We start from the raw sequence: 18,568 nt of genomic DNA on the forward strand, positions 1-18,568 counted from the left end.
CTATATGAATGATCTCATAGATCCATTAAAATATGATTGGTAGTTTATAAATACCCTCTGATAAAATGTTTTATAGCCATTTTTGATTTTATTGAATGCCTGAGTAAAGGAATTAACCATATCTTTATTTTATTGAAGAGGATACTAAAGGCCAAGAAGACTTCACTTAAGGTGTGAGAGGCAAAAATTGGAACTCTTATTCCTTCAATTTTAATTAGATACACAGTGACTAAAAGCCCACGTGCTGAAAAACCACGGAGTCAAAACATTGTGGAAGAAGAGATCTGGAATCTCTCTCTGAAGGCATTTGGAATGCCTGAATGGGTGGGTGGGGACAGCAAAGGATGGGAGGGGGGATCTGTGAGCCAGGAAAAGCAGCACCCCCAAGAAGATAACAGCATTTGCACCACAACAGCTGGGTACAGTGAGCTTTCTTCATGCTCAGTTGGCTGGCTTTGGATGAAGCCCTTCATTCTCGAACATCAGCCTGTCTTTGGTTTGAGGACTCTATTTGCTTGAAGACATGTAGTGTATTCCTAGTCTCATTTTAGAAAGAAATGAGCTTGACTTGTTTTCTTCCCAGAAGTGTGTAATACAGTTGTTAAGCTGTGCAACTCTTTGACCAGGAATGCTACCCTCAAGTGGGAATCCCTGTGCAATTCACAGCATGCTTTCTTCTATGATCAAAGTGAGTGTCCTGTCCAAAATGGTTTCCATATGAGGGCTCTGATTGATGAATGGAAGAATGCTAAAAATCTCATAATGCTTTAACATAAAATGCTTTGAATTTTGGTGACATGTTGCCCAAGGATTCAAAGTTCCCTATGGTCAACTAATACTGCTCAACTAGGCTGGGGACCACTGTCAATAGGTTAAATTAGGGAGAGGGCTAGTCCAGACATAAAGTAGAGTGAATATCTGAAGATCTAAGTTTGAGTGTGTGTGTGTGTGTGTGTGTATGTGTGTTGGTCCCTGAATGAGCATATTCCAAAGCTTAATACAGTATGTAGCATTTTTGGGTTGTATGTTATCTTGTATTATCCCAGCTTCTTCTCCCTTCCGTTAGCTTGGATGACTGTGAGTTGCTGGTGCCAAGACTAGAATAGTACTTTGAACCAATGTACACTTATGGTTTTTATTAGTTGTTCCATCTAAAAACCTCAGGCCCACTAGGTAAGTATTGCTTTCTGGATGAAGAGACAGCAGGTTTGTTTTTTTTAAATAAGGGATTCTTACACCCTCATGGAGTAAGGGAAACAATCAGAAAGCAAGAGTGTGTCTGTAGAAGATGAAGCACAATGACAGACTGCTGCATCTGGAGTCAGAGAACATGGGGTACAAATTTTGGTGTTGCTTTTGCCTATGAGACAAGGTCACTTGGGCCCTTCAGGTCTCAATTTCTTCATATGTAATGTGAGAAAGTGGGACGAAATGGCCCATTGTTCCTTTCTGGTTCTATGAATCTTTGATCGTTTATCCTGGACTCATAACTACGTATTGTAAAGTAGATAGTGCAAGTTTTATTATCTGCATTTTACATACGAGGCCACTGAGGCTCAGAGACATTAAGTAATTTGCCTAAGCTCCCATGGCTAGTAGTCATCAAAATGGAGATTTGAACCCAATCTTCTCATGACTCCAAGACTAACATTCTTTCTACTCTGCTATGCTGCCTCTTAGAGCTTTTCCCTCTATTTTAGCAGCTCTGACGACACCCCAATGTTCCCTTTGGTTTTAATGATGACCTTGTTTTCATTTTACTACAACAAAATCAAAATATTTTAAAACTTAGGCATCAGGGAACAAATTCAGATAATGAAGTGCCAACTGGATTTTGGCACCCTTCCCTGCACATTTGTCATCGGGAGTCAAAAGTAATAGGAAAGAAATTAGGCAGATAAAAGCACAGTTTTGTTTCACATACTCTGAACTGACAGTATACAGTCAGAGTTCTGGAATCTCTGCCTCTGCCACCACAGTCTAACTACCATCTTTTATAATCAGTTGCAGCAGATATGCTGAGCTGAATTAATGTCCGAAACCACTCCACAGCAATGAAACCAAATGTTTTTAGCCCAAATCTGCAGTGGGGGTTAGTCCTGGCTTGGGTTTGTTCCTCAGGAGCAAACTTTTGGGGAACTCTTCTCCATTGTGTGCCACTGAATTACTTTAAATTAGCTCTCACTCTGGCATCGATTTGAACAGAAAACCCATCACTAATATGGTGTCAGAGGATGCTTCCTGGTCTCACTTTCCCTAGAGTGATTTACACAGGACTTTCAAAGTCCGATTTTCATCCAAGTGCTCTTTGCCGGCCTCTCTGTTGAATTTCCAGGAACAAATGGTTCCATTTCAAGGAGACCCTGCTGAAATGTTACATTTTCTCTGTGTGGCAGCTTGGCCCACCATTTCCTAGCACTCTAACACCATACTCTTGCCCCAAATTCCCTGAACATGATCAGACAGAAGACAGTTTGGAGCCCTTCATGTGGGTTGGGATGCAGTTCAAAGCCTTTTAGGGAAAAGTTACTACTTCAACTACAACAGATGTGAAACTTACATTGGGTTTCTACGTGGGAAGGAATGAGGAACCACTCTGTCCTTAGTCCAACTTAACACTGATGGCAGAGTCAACAGCGAGCCTTCTTTCCAGGTACAGCCTGTTCTTCCTTCCTCCATCTAGGACTGGAGTTCCCAGATGTTCAGCCTTGCTGCAGTATACCTAGATGAATCTTCAGAAGATTTACTTTGGATGAAACCAAGGGGTACAATTGTGTTCAGCCCATAAAACAAATATAAAAAAAACACAACTAAAAAATAGTCTTTTTGCTTGTTTGGGAGCCTTTGTGTGACGTCAAAGGCTCAGGATGTAGAGCTGAAAGAGAATTTAGGGGTAATTTTGATTAAGATACTTATTTTATAGGTGAAGAAACAGGAGCCCAGAAAGATTATACAGGTAGTAAAAGATACTTGGGAAGAGACAAGGGTTGACCAGTTCAAGACCAGTATGGGGGAGAATGATTTAAGGAGAGACAGATTGCCATCTCACCTCCTAGGCCTCTTAAAAAAAATGGGGAGAAAGAGGAGTAGTAGAGGGAAAAGAAATCTTAACTAGAAAAAAATAAAAAATTAGGAGAATTCCTGAGGCCATCAAGTCACTAGGCTAAGGTAGTCTTCAGTATGTTTGAGACGTACAAAAAGCAGGCCAATGTAAATCAGGGTCCTTCCCATATGTTTTATGCTCTTCTGGATCATTTTTTACTTAGATACGTGCTTTAAAAGTTTTTAGCATGATTTTATTCTGTCTGAGAATAGACATAATTTCTAGGAGGTCAAATCTAAGTCTCTATTCAAAGCCATTGTATATCCTAGTCTGACTGAAGTTGAGGTCCTGAAGAAGAATAGAAGAGGAATAGTTTCTTTCAATGACCATTCTAGTTCTGGCCTAAGAAATTGCTCTACATTTTGTTTCCTTGCTGTGCTCATGGGAGTCAGGGGGCACAGTAGAAAGTGAATCAGTCTTTCCAACAGGCCTGCCATCCAGACCCATCGGTGCTAATTTGTCTACTTGCAAATTCTATCACAATGGACAAGGTGCTCTCCTTCTTCAGTCCTCAGCCTCTGCTGAGGTATTTGATTTGATGCTTGCTAAGTTCCCTTCAAGCTCTAACACTCTATGTAGTTTCTATGACCTTTGGTTTTCATTTATTAAGGTGGTAGGAGATTCAGTTTGGTGTAATGGACAGACAACTGGCCTCAGAGTTAGGAAGACCTGAGTTAAAGTCCTGTATCTGCCGCATACTGGCAACGTGACCCTGGACAAATCTAAAAGACTGTAGATCCCTCACCATTCTGCATTGGTATTTAAAAAAATCAATTGATAAATATTTATTACTACAACAAGTGTTTATTATCTATGTACCAGGTACTATGCTAGGTGCTAGAGATATAAATACAAAGAATGAAACAATCCCTACTCCCAAGGTGCTTACATTCTAATGGGGGAAACAATAAGCACATGTAATAATAACTATTATTGTTATTATTGTTTTAACATATATGACATAAATATAAAGTTAAGAAGTACACTGATATTCACAAAATAGTTAAATACAAGATAGTTTGGGATGAAGGACTCTAGTATTTAGGGAGGTCATGAAAGGCTTCATCCACAAAAGAACATTTAAATTGCATCTTTAAGAAAGAAAAGAAATCTATGAGACAAGGTAAAGAAGGAGTTCATTCCAGGTATAGGGGAATAATGGCAGAGGAAAGGCATGGAGATAGGAGAAGAGTTGTGACTGAGGAACAGAAAAATGGCCAATTAAGTTGGATAAAAGAGTTTAGGAGGAGCGCTAATGCCCAGTAAGGATAGAAAGATAGGTTGAGGTCAGGATGTATAGAGCTTTAAAAGCTAAAGAGAAGAATTTATACTTTACTGTAAAAACAATAGACGGTCACTGGACTTGAGTAGAGTAGTCACATGGTCAGATCAGAGCTTAAAGGACAAGCATTCTAGCAGCAAGTAATGTGTTGGATGGAGTGTAATGACAGTGGAGACTTGAGACAGGAAGACCAATGAAGAAGCTGTTGCAATAATTTTGGTGAGAGTTGATGGGAGCTTGAACTAAGGTGGTAGCTGTGTAAATAGAGAGGAGGAGGGATCAGAAGCAAGAAATATAAAGGTAGAAATGGCCAGATTTGGCAACTGATTGAACATGTGGGTGATAGAGTGAGGAGTCGAGGATAATGCTGAGATTATGAACTTGAACCGCTGGAAGGATGGTGGTATCTTCAACAGAAATAGGCAATTTTGGAAGAGTGAGTAACTTCATTAGTTTTCATACTAATAAAAATCACAATCTATCTGATCATCCACAAAAATGGCGGAGGTATTTGGTAGTAGCCTTCTGTGGTTATAAGCCAGCTTGGAGGTTGCTGCATGGGAGAAGCAAAGACAGGTACTTTTTCTGTGCCTCTTACTGAATTCAGAAACAGTCTGTAAGCTTTGAAATTTGAGTTTCTGAAGTCTTTTTGATGGAAGGATCTGAACAATTGAAAGACATATTTGGGATGCCTTTACCCTTCCCTAAATTTCCCCATCTCTGTCTTTGAAATCCTACCCGTACTCAAAGATTCAATCCCAATGTCACACCATATTCCTTGATGCCACCTCTGATAGTTTAAGTCAGAAATGTGCCCTCATTTCTCCACATTTGTCAAGTGCTCCATCCACTTATGTTGTTATATGTCCTATTTGAAACATTAGCATTGCATGTATGCCCCTCTCCCCTTCCCCCTACACTCCGTGAGGGCAGAGATCATCATTTATGTCATTTTTTAAACTCCTCCAGCACCTAGCACAGTGTTCTTCATATAATAAGAGCTTTATAAATGATCACTAAATAGGAAATTGAAGAAGGAAAGTATTTTTTTTTTTGGCTAGGCAATGGGGTTAAGTGACTTGCCCAGAGTCACACAACTAGTAAGTGCTGTGTGTCTGAGGCCAGATTTAAACTCAGGTCCTCCTGATTTCAGGGCCAGTGCTCTATCCACTGCACCACCTAGCTGCCCTGGAGAAGGAAAGTATTATAAAAATGACATATTATAGTCAGTTAACCTTGTTAGCCTCAGTTTCCTCATCTGTAAAATGAGCTGGAGAAGGAAATGGCAAACCACTCCAGGGTCTCTGCCAAGAAAACTCCAAATGGGGTCATAAAGAGTTGGATATGACTAGAAATGACAAAACAATATCAATATGTAAATTACATATATATGCATATATACACATACATAATTTTTTTTGTTTTTGTGTGTATATGTATGTGTATATATGTATGTGTGTATATATGTACACACACATATATATGTGTATATATATATATATATATATATATATATATATATATATATATATGAAATGTATATACAAACACTATACACACACACAAATCTATTATACACACACATATTGCCACTTGGACCTGGACAATATTATTGATTTATTATTCAAGGGAGAGTTCTGAGAGAAGGGGTTGGGGGAAAAGGAAAGTCACTGAAAAATGACTACGATATAAAATTAAAAGGGTGTCAAACCATTTATGACTACATGACGAAAAAGAAAGTGAGTGAGGCAGAAGGACCAGTTATTTTCCAAAGCCATCTGGACTGCTTGTCCAGGCTTCAATCTTCTTCCATTTATTCCATCTCTGTGGAACAACTGCCCAGTAATGTTGCCTTAGTTAACAGAATGACCAATAACCATTCAGCAGTGCCAGCTCCGAACACAAAGACATGTTCTACCAAGAACACAAGAGAAAAACAAATTTTCATGAGTCAGCTTTTTCTGTTCCAAAATTACTCTCCCAGACTTTTAGGGACTTTGCATCTGGAAGAATCTTGACCATAGCCAGGGGGACCAAGAGCAATTTACTTGCTAGTTAAAGATAAAGACATTGGAAAAATCCAGGAATCTCATCAATATGGGGGTTTTTTATGCGAATGATGGGTAATTGTTCAGAAAATAATCTGTCTTAAAATCATGTACTAGAACATTAAGGATGCACCTGACCTTTCTAGTAAACTTGGAGTTGACTGCTGAGGGGGGAAATGTGACAACCTTAAAAATCTACAATTTCTACTGCATGTAACCGAAAATGATATGATAACTGCCCATTAAACTCCTTGCTGAGTAATATTAACATTAGCATTAATATTAACCTGACCTTGCTGCAATATATCCTTGCCACATAGAAATTTGATGTCTGGGGAACATTTAAATACAATAATTGGGTTACCCAATACTAAATAGAGACCCAAACTCATTTGGAAATGTTTGCCTTTATTTAAAAACAGAATTCTCAAGTGTCTCTGTGCTTTCTGATTTTATCCAGGATAAGAAAGGAAAATACTCAGATGTGGCAAGATTTCTAATACAACCAAAGCCAAGAAACACTGGAAAATGCAGTCCTGAGATTTCTGGTTTAATTTCCAGAACAAAGAAATCTATTGTCAGTTTATATCAGCTCTAATATTTAGATGCCTTGATAAACTAAACTTGTCAAGTCCTGGAGGTTCACTCGTCCCCACATGTAACACTCCAACTTTGGACTACTCTTTATAGTACAGCTTTTCTCCTCTCCTCCCCTCCCTTCCCTGCCCCTCCTTTCTTTTCCTCCCTCCTCTCTTCTCTCTCTCTCTCTCTCTCTCTCTCTCTCTCTCTCTCTCTCTCTCTCTCTCCCCTCTCTCTCTCTCTCTTTTTCTTTCCGAGTCTCCAAATCATTCCCAAAGGAAGAATTTGCAAATATTTGGACTTTCCTTCCATAATTTCACATCATTTTGTTCTCAGAGTGCTTATTTATATTTGTTTTTGAGTCACTCTGGGTGGAAGGAAACATAGAAGAGACATTCAGCTATTTTTTCCCCCCTCAATGAGCTAAGCCATATTTTCTTTATGACTGTGGCTTTTTTTTAAGGATACATGACTTTTGTAAGATTGTCATAAAAACCTTATGTATGATTTTAAATGCCCAGCCCCCCAATATATATATATACATATTCCACATTTTTGCATGTGTATGTATGCCATTGTGCACATGTATGTATGTATTGAATTGTGTAGGGGGGTACAACTTGCAAAGATTATCAACCTTTCTGTGCTGGCATTGAATTTGTTGTCTAACTTTTGGCATAAATACTCTCAAAAGAACATGTCCATGAATATATGATAAAGATTAATTAAAACTCTATTGGTTCAAATTTCATGGGAGTATTCCATAATTCTGTTTGATGTGCAAAGTTGGCTTTAACTCTGCCCATTTATTCAAGCGCTACCTTTTTCTCTTCTTACACTCTTACTTCCTTCAAGTCTTTTCATAGGGGTTAGGGATGAGAAACATAAGCATTTGCTTATAGCCGGTATCCTGGCTAAAGCCAGGAACTTTAAGTCTAATTTACTTTAGACCCTGGGAACATGGATTGTTACATGTAAATGGTTACTAATTGAAATTTCAGCAAATCCTGCTAACTTTTTCTTTTACAATTGTCTTTTACATCTATTCTTCCTTTTCTTCTAGGTAACACAATGGACAAATTGCTGGACCTGGAAATAGGAAGATTTGAGTTCACATTTGGCTGTGGAAACTTACTAGCTGTGTGACCCTGGGGAAGTCACTTCTGTTTGCTTCCGTTTCCTCTACTGTAAAATGAACATAATAACAGAGCTTACCGCACAGGGTTGATGTGAGGATCAAATGAGATCATATTTATAAAATGCTTAGCACAGTGCCTGGCACATAGTAGGTACAGTATAAATGTTTACTCTCCCTATCTATTGTTACCAGGTGAGGTGAGGTGTCATGGCTTCATGATTTCAATAGCTAACAAAATTAGGAGAAGCTGTCATGGAGAATGTCAGAGTGACTTACTAAGGAATTTTTTCAGGGGAGATACAAAAGGTTAAAGTTTATCTTTAGACCCAGAAGGTATGCTCACCTAAGGAACTATTCCAGTGACCTCCTGAGTCTGTGTTATGTTTGTCTATTTTCCTAACATGCTCACTAAGTATTACTACTACTACTGCTACTGCTACTGCTGCTGCTGCTGCTGCTGCTGCTACTACTACTACTACTACTACTACTACTACTACTACTACTACTACTACTATTACTACTACTACTACTACTACTACTACTACTACTACTACTACTACTACTACTACTGTTACTGCTATTACTACTACTGCTACCATTACTACTACTATTACTATTACTATAGTACCACTAGCTAACATTTATATAGCACTTACAAATATTATCTCTTTTGATCTTCACAACCACCCGGGGAATTAGGTACTACCAGTATCCCCATCTTACAGATAAGGAAACTGAAGCAGACAGAGGTTAAGTGACTTACCCAGGGTCGAACAGCTAGTAGTGTCTGAAGCTGGATTTGAATTCAAGTTTTCCTGACTCCAGGCTTTGTTAAAATGTGTAATGCCTCTGGGTGTTCTGATTTAGTAGAGAGCATAAGAGATTTCAGACATAATTGAAGAAGCAATCTAGTAGGTAAAACAGGCAAGAGAATCTAAAGAGGATAAGGACAATAAATACTAGTGTCAGGAGGTTGGCAAATGACACAGAAGAGGAAAAAGAGAAGAAACTCTGAACTGTTGAGCTACAGACTCTTACCATAGAGAATAAATTTAGACCTCTTGTTTAAGAAAGATGCAGGATGATGCCATTCTCCATAGAAGAATCAGGAAGATTCCCAGATGCTAACAGGCATGAAGAATTCTGTTGCCAGCCCCAAGAAGGAAAAGATACTTGGTGGCAACTGGTGACTACATGGCAGAGATGTAACTAGGATGGATTCACTAGGGTTTTACCCTAAAGCAGAAAATTTAGAGGGTCCCTGGTTTGGAGCATCCTGACACTACTTGCAACACTTAGCAATGCAGAAATGATAGAGCGTGGCACCTAGTGAGCAGGATTGGAAATAATCTACCAGCTCCTTTACCTACTCTGTCCTCTCCCCTACAGGCACACATGGCCTATCCCAGGGGATCTGTCTCCTTCTGTTCAACTGAAGGCATGCATATGCTGTTCTCCCTAGACATGGTTCATTGTTCTTCTCTAGGAAGAAAAAAATTTTTATTTTATGACTCTGCCTCCTGAAGAAGGTCACAATAAGAGCTATATGTAGGTCTAGAAGGCTATATTGGCTTTCTGAAACATGCATTTGAGACGTAGTTAAAAAACCTATCAAGACTACCTACCGATTGCTACCCAATTCTGTATATTTACATACATACACACATACATATATATGTATATACATACATACACACTTATATATGAATTATACCTACCAAATAAACAGGAGGAAGCTAAGCAGCTCAGTGGATAGAAAGAATGCTGGGTCTGGAGTCAGGAAGACTTGAGTTCAAATCCAGCCTTAGACATTTATTAGCTGTGTGATTCTGGGCAAGTCATTTAATCTCTGTTTGCCTTAACCCACTGGAGAATGAAATAGCAAACCACTCAGTATCTTTGCAAAGAAAATTCCATGGAAAGTATGGTCCATGAAGAGTCAGATACAACTGAACAACAACAATGAAATAAACAAGGGATGAATTTCTGGTGACTTTGAAATCTTGGGCAGGAAATTGAAAGACTTGGGGGCCATAGACACCATTTTGGTTTCTTCTTCCTTTCCAGGTTATGCCTTTGGAAAAGGAGGAAGGATATGGGAAAAGAATTGTTGGCTATATATATGGTGTTGAAGAACAGGATTTATTTTTTTGGGCCTTGGCTTATGATACCATAATGATGGACTCCTGGCAGGGAAGGAGTTCATCTCATGAGTACTGGAAAGAATGTGCTTGGCAGACAACTCAATGACCTGAGCAAGAGGGCTTTAGTAGAATGTCAATCAAAGTCAGTAACAAGAATGAAACAAAAGAGAAGAGTCAGAACTGCTGTAGCTCTGCAAAAGGCATGAAGTCCTTGCTAGAGAAGGGTGAAAAGCCCACCAGACTCTGCTGTGGTCAGGAATAATAACAAACTGGAGCAGGTTCAGATGAGGGAGGTAAGATAATGAAAGAATTGGAAACCAACATCATATAAGGAACAGACAAAAAAAAACTGGGGATGTTTTGCCTATAAAATAGGCAGGAAAGATATGATTCTACTTTCTAATATGTAAAGAGACTAATTCAAAAGGGGAGGAAACCTAATCTCTGCAATTCTAAAAGGCAGAATTAAGGACAATATATGGAAGTTAAAGGGAGGCAGATGTTGCATGAGTTTAAAGAAGCAATTGCTATTTTTTTGATTGAGTCTACGATTTCATTAGTATACAGAAGTTCCTCAAGGAAACTCTCTCTACCAACACAGATCATAAATGCTTTGCAGTTTAGAGTATGAGTGTTGCTTGAGCTTAGAGGTTAAGTAACTTGTCCAAGTTCACAGATTCAGTATAAATGAAAGATGGGACCTGAACCCAGGATTTCCTGACTCTGAGATTGGCTTTCTGTGATTATTTTTAGATGGAATGGTTGGCGTCATAAGCTCCCCATCAGTGGAATTTGTAGCCTTGGATTTTTGGGGCTCTTGTAAAGGGGTCCCTTTGCTGGGAGATTGGAAATTCTCACTCTGAAATTCCATATTCCTATGATTTTTTACTTTTATTTAGTTTCTCTCTTCTATCCATCTCACACATTATTACTAGAGTATTTTTTCTTTAAAAAAAAAGTGCTCTGATTGTGTTACTTAAACTGTGCGCTCAAAAAATGTGTACCATTTTCCATCATCTGTTGAATAAACTCCCAACTCTGTAAGTTACTATTCAAGGCTCCCTAGTCTTGCCCCAATCTGCCTTATCTGAACCGATTACCTTCAGGTACCTATGCTTTGGCTCACTCCCCAAACACAACTGTCTTATTTTGCCTCATGTTTTTGTTAAATATCTTCCCTCCACATAAAGGACCCTTCCCCCTAACTCCCCTCTGCATTCTCTCACTACAAGAAGCAGTCCACACTTGCAGGTCTTTTATTCTTATTCTTATTCTTATTCTGTCATTCTCTGGCTGTACCTCATGCCTGGAATACTTTCTCTTCTCTGCTCCAACTACTGACCTCACTGGCTTCCCTTTAAGTCCCAACTAAAATCCCACCTTCTACAGGAAATCTTCCCTTCTTAATTCCAGTGCTTTCTCTCTGCTATATTTCCTATTTGTCCCATATAGAGCTTGCTTTGTATATGTTTCTTTGCATGTTGTCTCCTCCATTAGAGTATAAGCTCCTTGTGGGCAGGCACAGCCTTTTGCCTCTCTCTTTTTTTTTTGTATCCCCAGCACTTAGCACAGTGCCTGACTCATAATAGTCACTTAATAAATATTTATTGAATTATTTTTATTTTTACTACAGAGAGCCTTTCTTGATCAACTGTGTTGTAAATGATTTCTCTTGTCCTTTGAGTACTGATTGTACTCCTCTTTCCTGTAATTAGAAATATCCTTTCCCAACTAGTTTTGTCCTATTAATTAATTTTTTTTTCAGCCTCTTAAGTTTTTGGGTAAATTGGAAAGGCAGTGTGGTCAAGTGGAAAGAACCCTGGGTTGAGATTCAGAAAAACTGGATTCAAAACTTAATTCTCCCATAACTATGTATATGACCTTGGTCAAGACACATCACATTTCTGGGCCTTAATTTCCCCTTATATAAAATAAGGAGGCTCAACTAGAATAATTCATAAGGAAGGGGTTGTTAACTCTTTTTGTGTCATTAACCTGTCTGGCAGTCTGTAGAAGCCCAAGGACCCCTTCTTCAAATAATGCATTTAAATGCATTTGTTGTTATTTAGTTGTTTTCAGTCATATCCAATTGTGTTCCACTCTTCATGACCCCTTTTAGGACTTTCTTGGCAAAATTACTGGGGTGTTTTGTCATTTCCTTCTCCAGCTCATTTTACAGATGAGGAAACTAAAGCAAACAGGGTTAAGTGACTTGCCCAGGGTCATAAAGTAGTAAGTATCTGAGGCTGGATTTGACCTGGAGACTTCCTGACTCCAGGCCTGATGTTCTATCCACCTCACCACCTACCTGCCCTATTTAAATGCAGAAAATACTACAAAGGAAAATATTATATTAAGCTAAAATTATCAAAATATATTTAAAAATATAAGTTCATAGACCCACTGGCATCTTTTCATATCTTGTGGACCCTAGGTAAATAATCTCTGCTCTGCCATCTTCTCCAGCTCTGAATCTATGATAGAAAGAAACGAGTGGGTTTCTCTTTACTTGGGGTCTTCCATGAAAAGGTAGATGGTTGTTTGTCATGTATAATGTAGAACAGTGGTGTCTAAGTCAAACAGAAATGGGAGCCACTAAATTGTACATAGGGATCCCTGCAGGCTGCCTATTGACTTGGTTTTAAAATGTAATATTATCTATATTTTATCCTATTTTTTATTTATTTTGTTAAGCAATTTCCAGTTATATTTCAATCTGGTTTCCATAGCACTCAGGAATACTGTGGATTGCATGCAAACCCCAGGCTGTGTGTTGGATACTTCTATTGTTGAGGAGTTTTTTCTTGTTTGGGGACAGCTTGGACTAAGTGGTTTTTAAAATTTTTTATTTTATTTTATTTTTTGGCTAGGCAGTGGGGTTAAGTGACTTGCCCAGGGTCACACAGCCAGTAAGTGTTATGTGTCTGAGGCTGGGTTTGAACTCAGATCCTCCTGATTCCAGGGCCGGTGCTGTATCCACTGTACCACCTAGCTGCCCACTGAAATTTTTTATTTTTAATTTATAGAATAAAACAAGCATTTCCATAAAATAGTACAATAAAAAAGATGATTGTACATGAAACTGCAAATCTACTATGTACAGCTTGCTGCTCCTTTCAAATATACAATAAAATTATTATGTAAATTCCTTTTTTTTCCCCTTTTTTTCCCTTCCCTCCTCCAACCCCAAGTGGCTTTTGAAGTCCTTTTCAGATCTGAGATTCTCTGATCCTGGGAGATTCTATCACAGATTCCTGTGAATTCTTTCTATTCAGTCATAGAAATCACAAGATAAACATCCTAAACTCACTGCTACATCTCCTAGGATAATAGCTTACAAGATTGTGGTTTGTCCTTAGTTCTTGAAGAGGACCATGACATCAGGAAGATGATGCCACGACTTGCAAGTGAATCGGATTTAAGTGAGGGAGGACTGTGCAAGGTCACCAGCCTCACTTTCTCTTCCAGAGCCTGGGTCCAGTGGCAAGATAAAGATCAGGATGACTAGCTTACAAGATAGTGGGAGACAGAACTACGTACAATCAGTGTTCTAAGAGTTCTGAGGTTGGAAAGCTCACTGAGGGCTGAGAGTGGGATGCTTAGGGAAGCTTTCACTGAGGAGATGGGGCTCGAACTGAACCTTGAAGATTGAATAGGATTTGAACATATGAAAAGGGAACACGAGCAAGGACATGGAAGCTTTCTATGAAGGGAAAGCAGAATGGAAGCAAAGAAGCATGAAGTACATTTTGGAGACTGAGTAGACATACCTGGCTATAGTGCAGGGTTTAGGAAGATAGAGATAAGATAGATTAAAGTCAAATGGTGGAGAACCTTAAATGCCTTGTTAAGGAGTGCTATTGGGCACTCCTCTGTAGAATGTGTGCTGACTCAAATATTGACTCAATAAGTTTTTGAAAGACTTTGAGTTCCATTATTTTTCACAGTGATATTATAAGACACAGACAGGCATTCTGCTCCAAACCCCACCAAGTCACCCAGCTCTTTTCTGAAAGAGATACTTTTTCTTCTTGACAGTACAATTTAAATGGGAATTTAGTTTTTATTTTTATTTTTTTGTTTGTCTGACAGCAGGATACCAACATTCTTTAGGGGAATGTGGTTCTGTTTATTTGAGTATCCCCAGATACTTTTAACTTCATTCATTCAGTCAGTCACAAATGGTTTGATTTAAGGTAGGCCTTAAAGATGGTTTAGGGTCTGAAAAGAGAAAGGGGAGGGGAGAAATAAACCTTTATGTAATGCCTCCCATGTGCCCAGCACCATGCTATGTGCTTTACAAACATTCTCTCATTTGATCCTCACAACAACCCTGGGAGGTAGGTGCTATTGTTATATTTTTTATAGTTAAGGAAACTGAGGTAGAGGTCAAGTGACTTGCACAGGGTCACACAGCTAGTAAGTGTTGGAGGCCAGATTTGAACTCAGGGTTTCTTAACTCCAGGCCCACTGGACTCTATCCACTGTTTCACCAGCTGCTTAAGGTGAAGGGAGAGTGATTACATTTGATCATTCCCTTCTCTGAACCTTGAATGTTTTTGGCAGCATTTACTGTTTTTTGTTCTGCACGGAAGTTATTATTTTATCCCTCTACTAAATTATAAACTCCTTGAAAGGAGAGATTACGTTTCATTTTTCTTTGTATTCCTGACAAACAATACTTTGCACATGGTAGACACTATGTACATATTTTCTAAACATTGAATTTCACCAGTTTTTAGGAAAAAAAGGACAAAAGAAAGGAAGACAAAGGTGAGAATGATTATGTAGATGAATGATTAGATGGAATTATGAGAATGGTATGACTAAAGCAGTTGACTTTAAGGAAATAGTGAGAAAAATTGCTGGATAAATAAAGTTCTATAGTCTATAGAATGTAACCCAAACCTCTTTATCATTCAAGCAGTCATTTATTAAGTGCTTCCTATGAGCCACCATTCTGTGTTACTATTTAGCCTAGAACTTCTATTTGGCCAACCTTAAAAAAATAGCAATTTCAGGGGACTCAGAAAACAATGAAAAGCATCAGTGGGCTGTGACATACTACTGGTGATAACTTGCATGAAGAAGTGGTTTAAAATACATCATCAAGGACATGTATGTTGAGAAGAGGTGTGCCAGTTAGATAGCGAGAGAAAGGAATAGTGGATGGATAGCTCGTGTTGCACTGGTATCCATAAAATACTAAAAGGCCCAAAGGAAGGCCTCTAAGATGTCAGGAAGGTCCTTGATAAATGGCTTTAAAAAAAAAAAAAGAAAAGAAATAGGAGTTTTAAAAGATGAGAAGACATTTATGATTTGTACCAGTGGAGGTGATACTCCCCAATAAAAGCACCAAAGTATTAGTAGCGTGAAAGTTAACTATGGAGAACCTTGAAAGCCATTCTCTAAGAAACAAATGAAGCTGGGACCATTCACATAAGTAGCCAGCTATAGATTAAAATACTCCATCACCTCTACTCCTTTCATGTTATATGTGAGCATGATTCTCAATCCAGGGCCAGCACAAACATTTGTGAATATGCAGATTCCCTGCAATAAAGACCTAACAGGGTAGAGAGCTGGGTCTCAAGTACTATGACTCAACTGTCCTTCCCAGATTCTACTAATCTCTGCTAATCCACTCATTCTAGCTGCTAACATCCGATCCAAGATATACCAACCTCCGCCACATTATTCAGATACCCTGAATACTCCAAAGGCAATGCAATATAATCAATCACATCTTGATTCAGCTGTTCCGTGAAGCCCTGGTTTCATTTCCCTCCCAACCCTGTTCCTAACCTTCCAGACTTCAAAATCACACCTCTGCCACTGTTTCATTCCAGAATTTCCCTCAGTGCTTGGGGCTTCTCATCCTGGAACTTCCTACCACCCTGTGGTTTGCTCATCATGGAATATCCCTCCTAGAGGCCCATCCCTCTTCTCCAATTGATGAGTTCTTCTTGGAACCTCCATTTTGTGAAGGGGCCCAGGCTAGTTTGCCTTCATTGCCCCCCTCGAATGTTCCTAACTTTCTAGATTCCAAAAATGATGCCCTGTTTCCCTTCCTTTCAATTTCCTTTTTGGTTGTTGTGGTGGTGTCTTTCCCCAATAGAATGTAAGCTTCTTAAGGGCAGGAATTTACTTTCTCTCTGCTTATATTTCTATCCCCTGTGTTTAGCAGAGTGCCAGGCACATAATAGATAATACATTTTTGTTTCCTTCCTTCCCTGGCGCAGCAGAAGCGTCCCAAGTGAGCTCTTTGCTGGGCAAGGTGCCACACAAATTCTCTTCCATTTCTAAGCCCTTCAGAACTCCATGCTCCTTACCACAGCTACAGACAGGCCAAGGAGTGTACATTTAAAATAGTAGAAAAGGGAGGCCATTGACTATTTTTGAGCAGACAAATGACCCACTGAAAGTGTTTGGCTAAAGCATGAATGATGGATTCAAAGTGGATGCAGGCAGGGAAGCCAGTAAGGAAGCAGCAGTACTAATCTGTTTATAAGGTGGTGAGGGCCTTGACTAGGGTGGTGACAGAGAGAGAGACAAAGCACAGAGGTTGTGGTCGAGTAGAGAGCTCTATGCCAGGACTAAGTAATCAACCCAATACATCTAGTATCCATCGAAAGACTGATGGTATGAAGATTAATATTTAAGTCTCTAATTAAGTCATTCCCTCAAGTCTCCATGATGCAGCCCTGAAGTGGCTCTGTACCTTTAAATTCAATCTCCTTACCCCCACCCTGGCCTAACCCCTTCCAGGAAAGGTTTAATGTTCAATAGCTGCCTGAAGACTCCGGTATGCTTTTGGTCAATAACAGTGGACCGACCGCCAATATTAAGTGAAGAGTTTAGCAATTATCTGGTGAATTCATGCTTAAAGCCAAACTGGATCATTCAGGACCCCAGGTAATTGTCTTTGGCTTGGAGGATCTCAATTGGCCGTCTACACAGACCAAAGATAATAGGCTTTTTGACAAGGGACTATCGTTGGCAGAATTAAATGGAGTTATGTTCGGAGAAAGCAAGAAGTCCCAAAAGTTCCAGCTGGGATGAAAAGGAAGACGGATGTACAACATGTATTTGGGAGAGCTGTTTGTGTATGGGGGAGGGGGGGAGTAGTTTTGTATACACATGCAGAAAACCTAAACTTTTTATTTTATACTTCATATAGAAGTAAGTATTCTGTTATTTTTCAACCCTGAATTCAACTCTGAATCATCTGGGTTGGTTATCTCTCTAGACCAAATTCACCACTCTTTGTTTTAATTGGTTGTTAGGTAGAGAGGCACTCAGACACTTCTCTTTGCCCTGGGACTGAGTTTCATTTACACCCATTCTCTGTTCCTTCATCTCCATCCTATTCAGTAAAAGACTTCATGGCCCACTCACAGTGAGCAGAGTTATTAGTTATTATTTAATGGAATCATTCCACTGTGAAACCAAATTATTTTAATTGGCTTAAAAGAATACTAAATACTCAGAGGGAAGTATGCAACCCCTGGCCTTGTTTGTGTTTGAGACATCATACTGCTCATACTTTCTGGTGAGAATCTTTGACCCGTCTCTGAAGAAGGGCCAAATATAAATAAATTCATAGTGTGCAGACCAAATTTTTGCCAACATATATTATATGTCATATAGGCCCTTGTTATATAACTTTCTTCTTCGGGTCTTACAAAGTCCCTGTTTGTTGATGTTCAGGGTGTGTTCAGAAAGTGTATTTTTGATTTATCCTCCTCACCTAGGCAAAGTGCCCTGGTCATTAGCGGGTCTGGTTTATGCTTTGTGGTTTATTTTTTGTGGTTGTATATTTCCTACTTTTTGTTCATGTGCCCTTGGACTTCTTAAGAAAAACTCAACAGCTCGTTTTTATAAATCAATAAATAAGTAAGTAATACAGCACAGATCAAAGGCCATGGCAGCTGCACCATGGAGGGAATTATATTGTCCTAGGCACTTATACATTCATAATGATGATATCTTTGGACTCAATGCTTAACCCATTTTTCATTAGAATTATTAGATCGGGTACAAGGGCTTCCATTACAAAGACTGAAGCAAAGATGATTAAAATTCAATAGGTCTCTTTTTCAAGCTTTAGTATTTAGCACTAACACTCTCCTCCTTTGCATGAATGTTTTTTATATCCCCATATTTCCCTGTTTGTGTTCCAAGTACCGCTCAATTAACATCCTTTACCCTTCAGAGGAGGAACTGCAGAATCTTAGGATTCCTGAGTTTGCCAGTTCTCTAGAGGCAGGTAGA

At 39.0% G+C, this 18,568-nt stretch overlaps 1 long non-coding RNA gene across 1 annotated transcript in view; it reads left to right on the forward strand.

Moving 5' to 3' along the window:
- Nucleotides 1-10,467: 10,467 nt before the first annotated feature.
- Nucleotides 10,468-18,568, forward strand: part of LOC110213554 (uncharacterized) — a 243,826-nt gene continuing 235,725 nt past the window's right edge. Inside the window, exon 1 of the long non-coding RNA XR_002326030.2 lies at nt 10,468-10,587. This is a non-coding gene — a long non-coding RNA (uncharacterized LOC110213554). The remainder of the gene's footprint in view (nt 10,588-18,568) is intronic.

The sequence above is a fragment of the Phascolarctos cinereus genome, unplaced genomic scaffold (genome assembly GCF_003287225.1).
Source record: "Phascolarctos cinereus isolate Bilbo 61053 unplaced genomic scaffold, phaCin_HiC Scaffold_4;HRSCAF=312, whole genome shotgun sequence".
Classification (NCBI taxonomy): Eukaryota; Metazoa; Chordata; class Mammalia; order Diprotodontia; family Phascolarctidae; genus Phascolarctos; species Phascolarctos cinereus.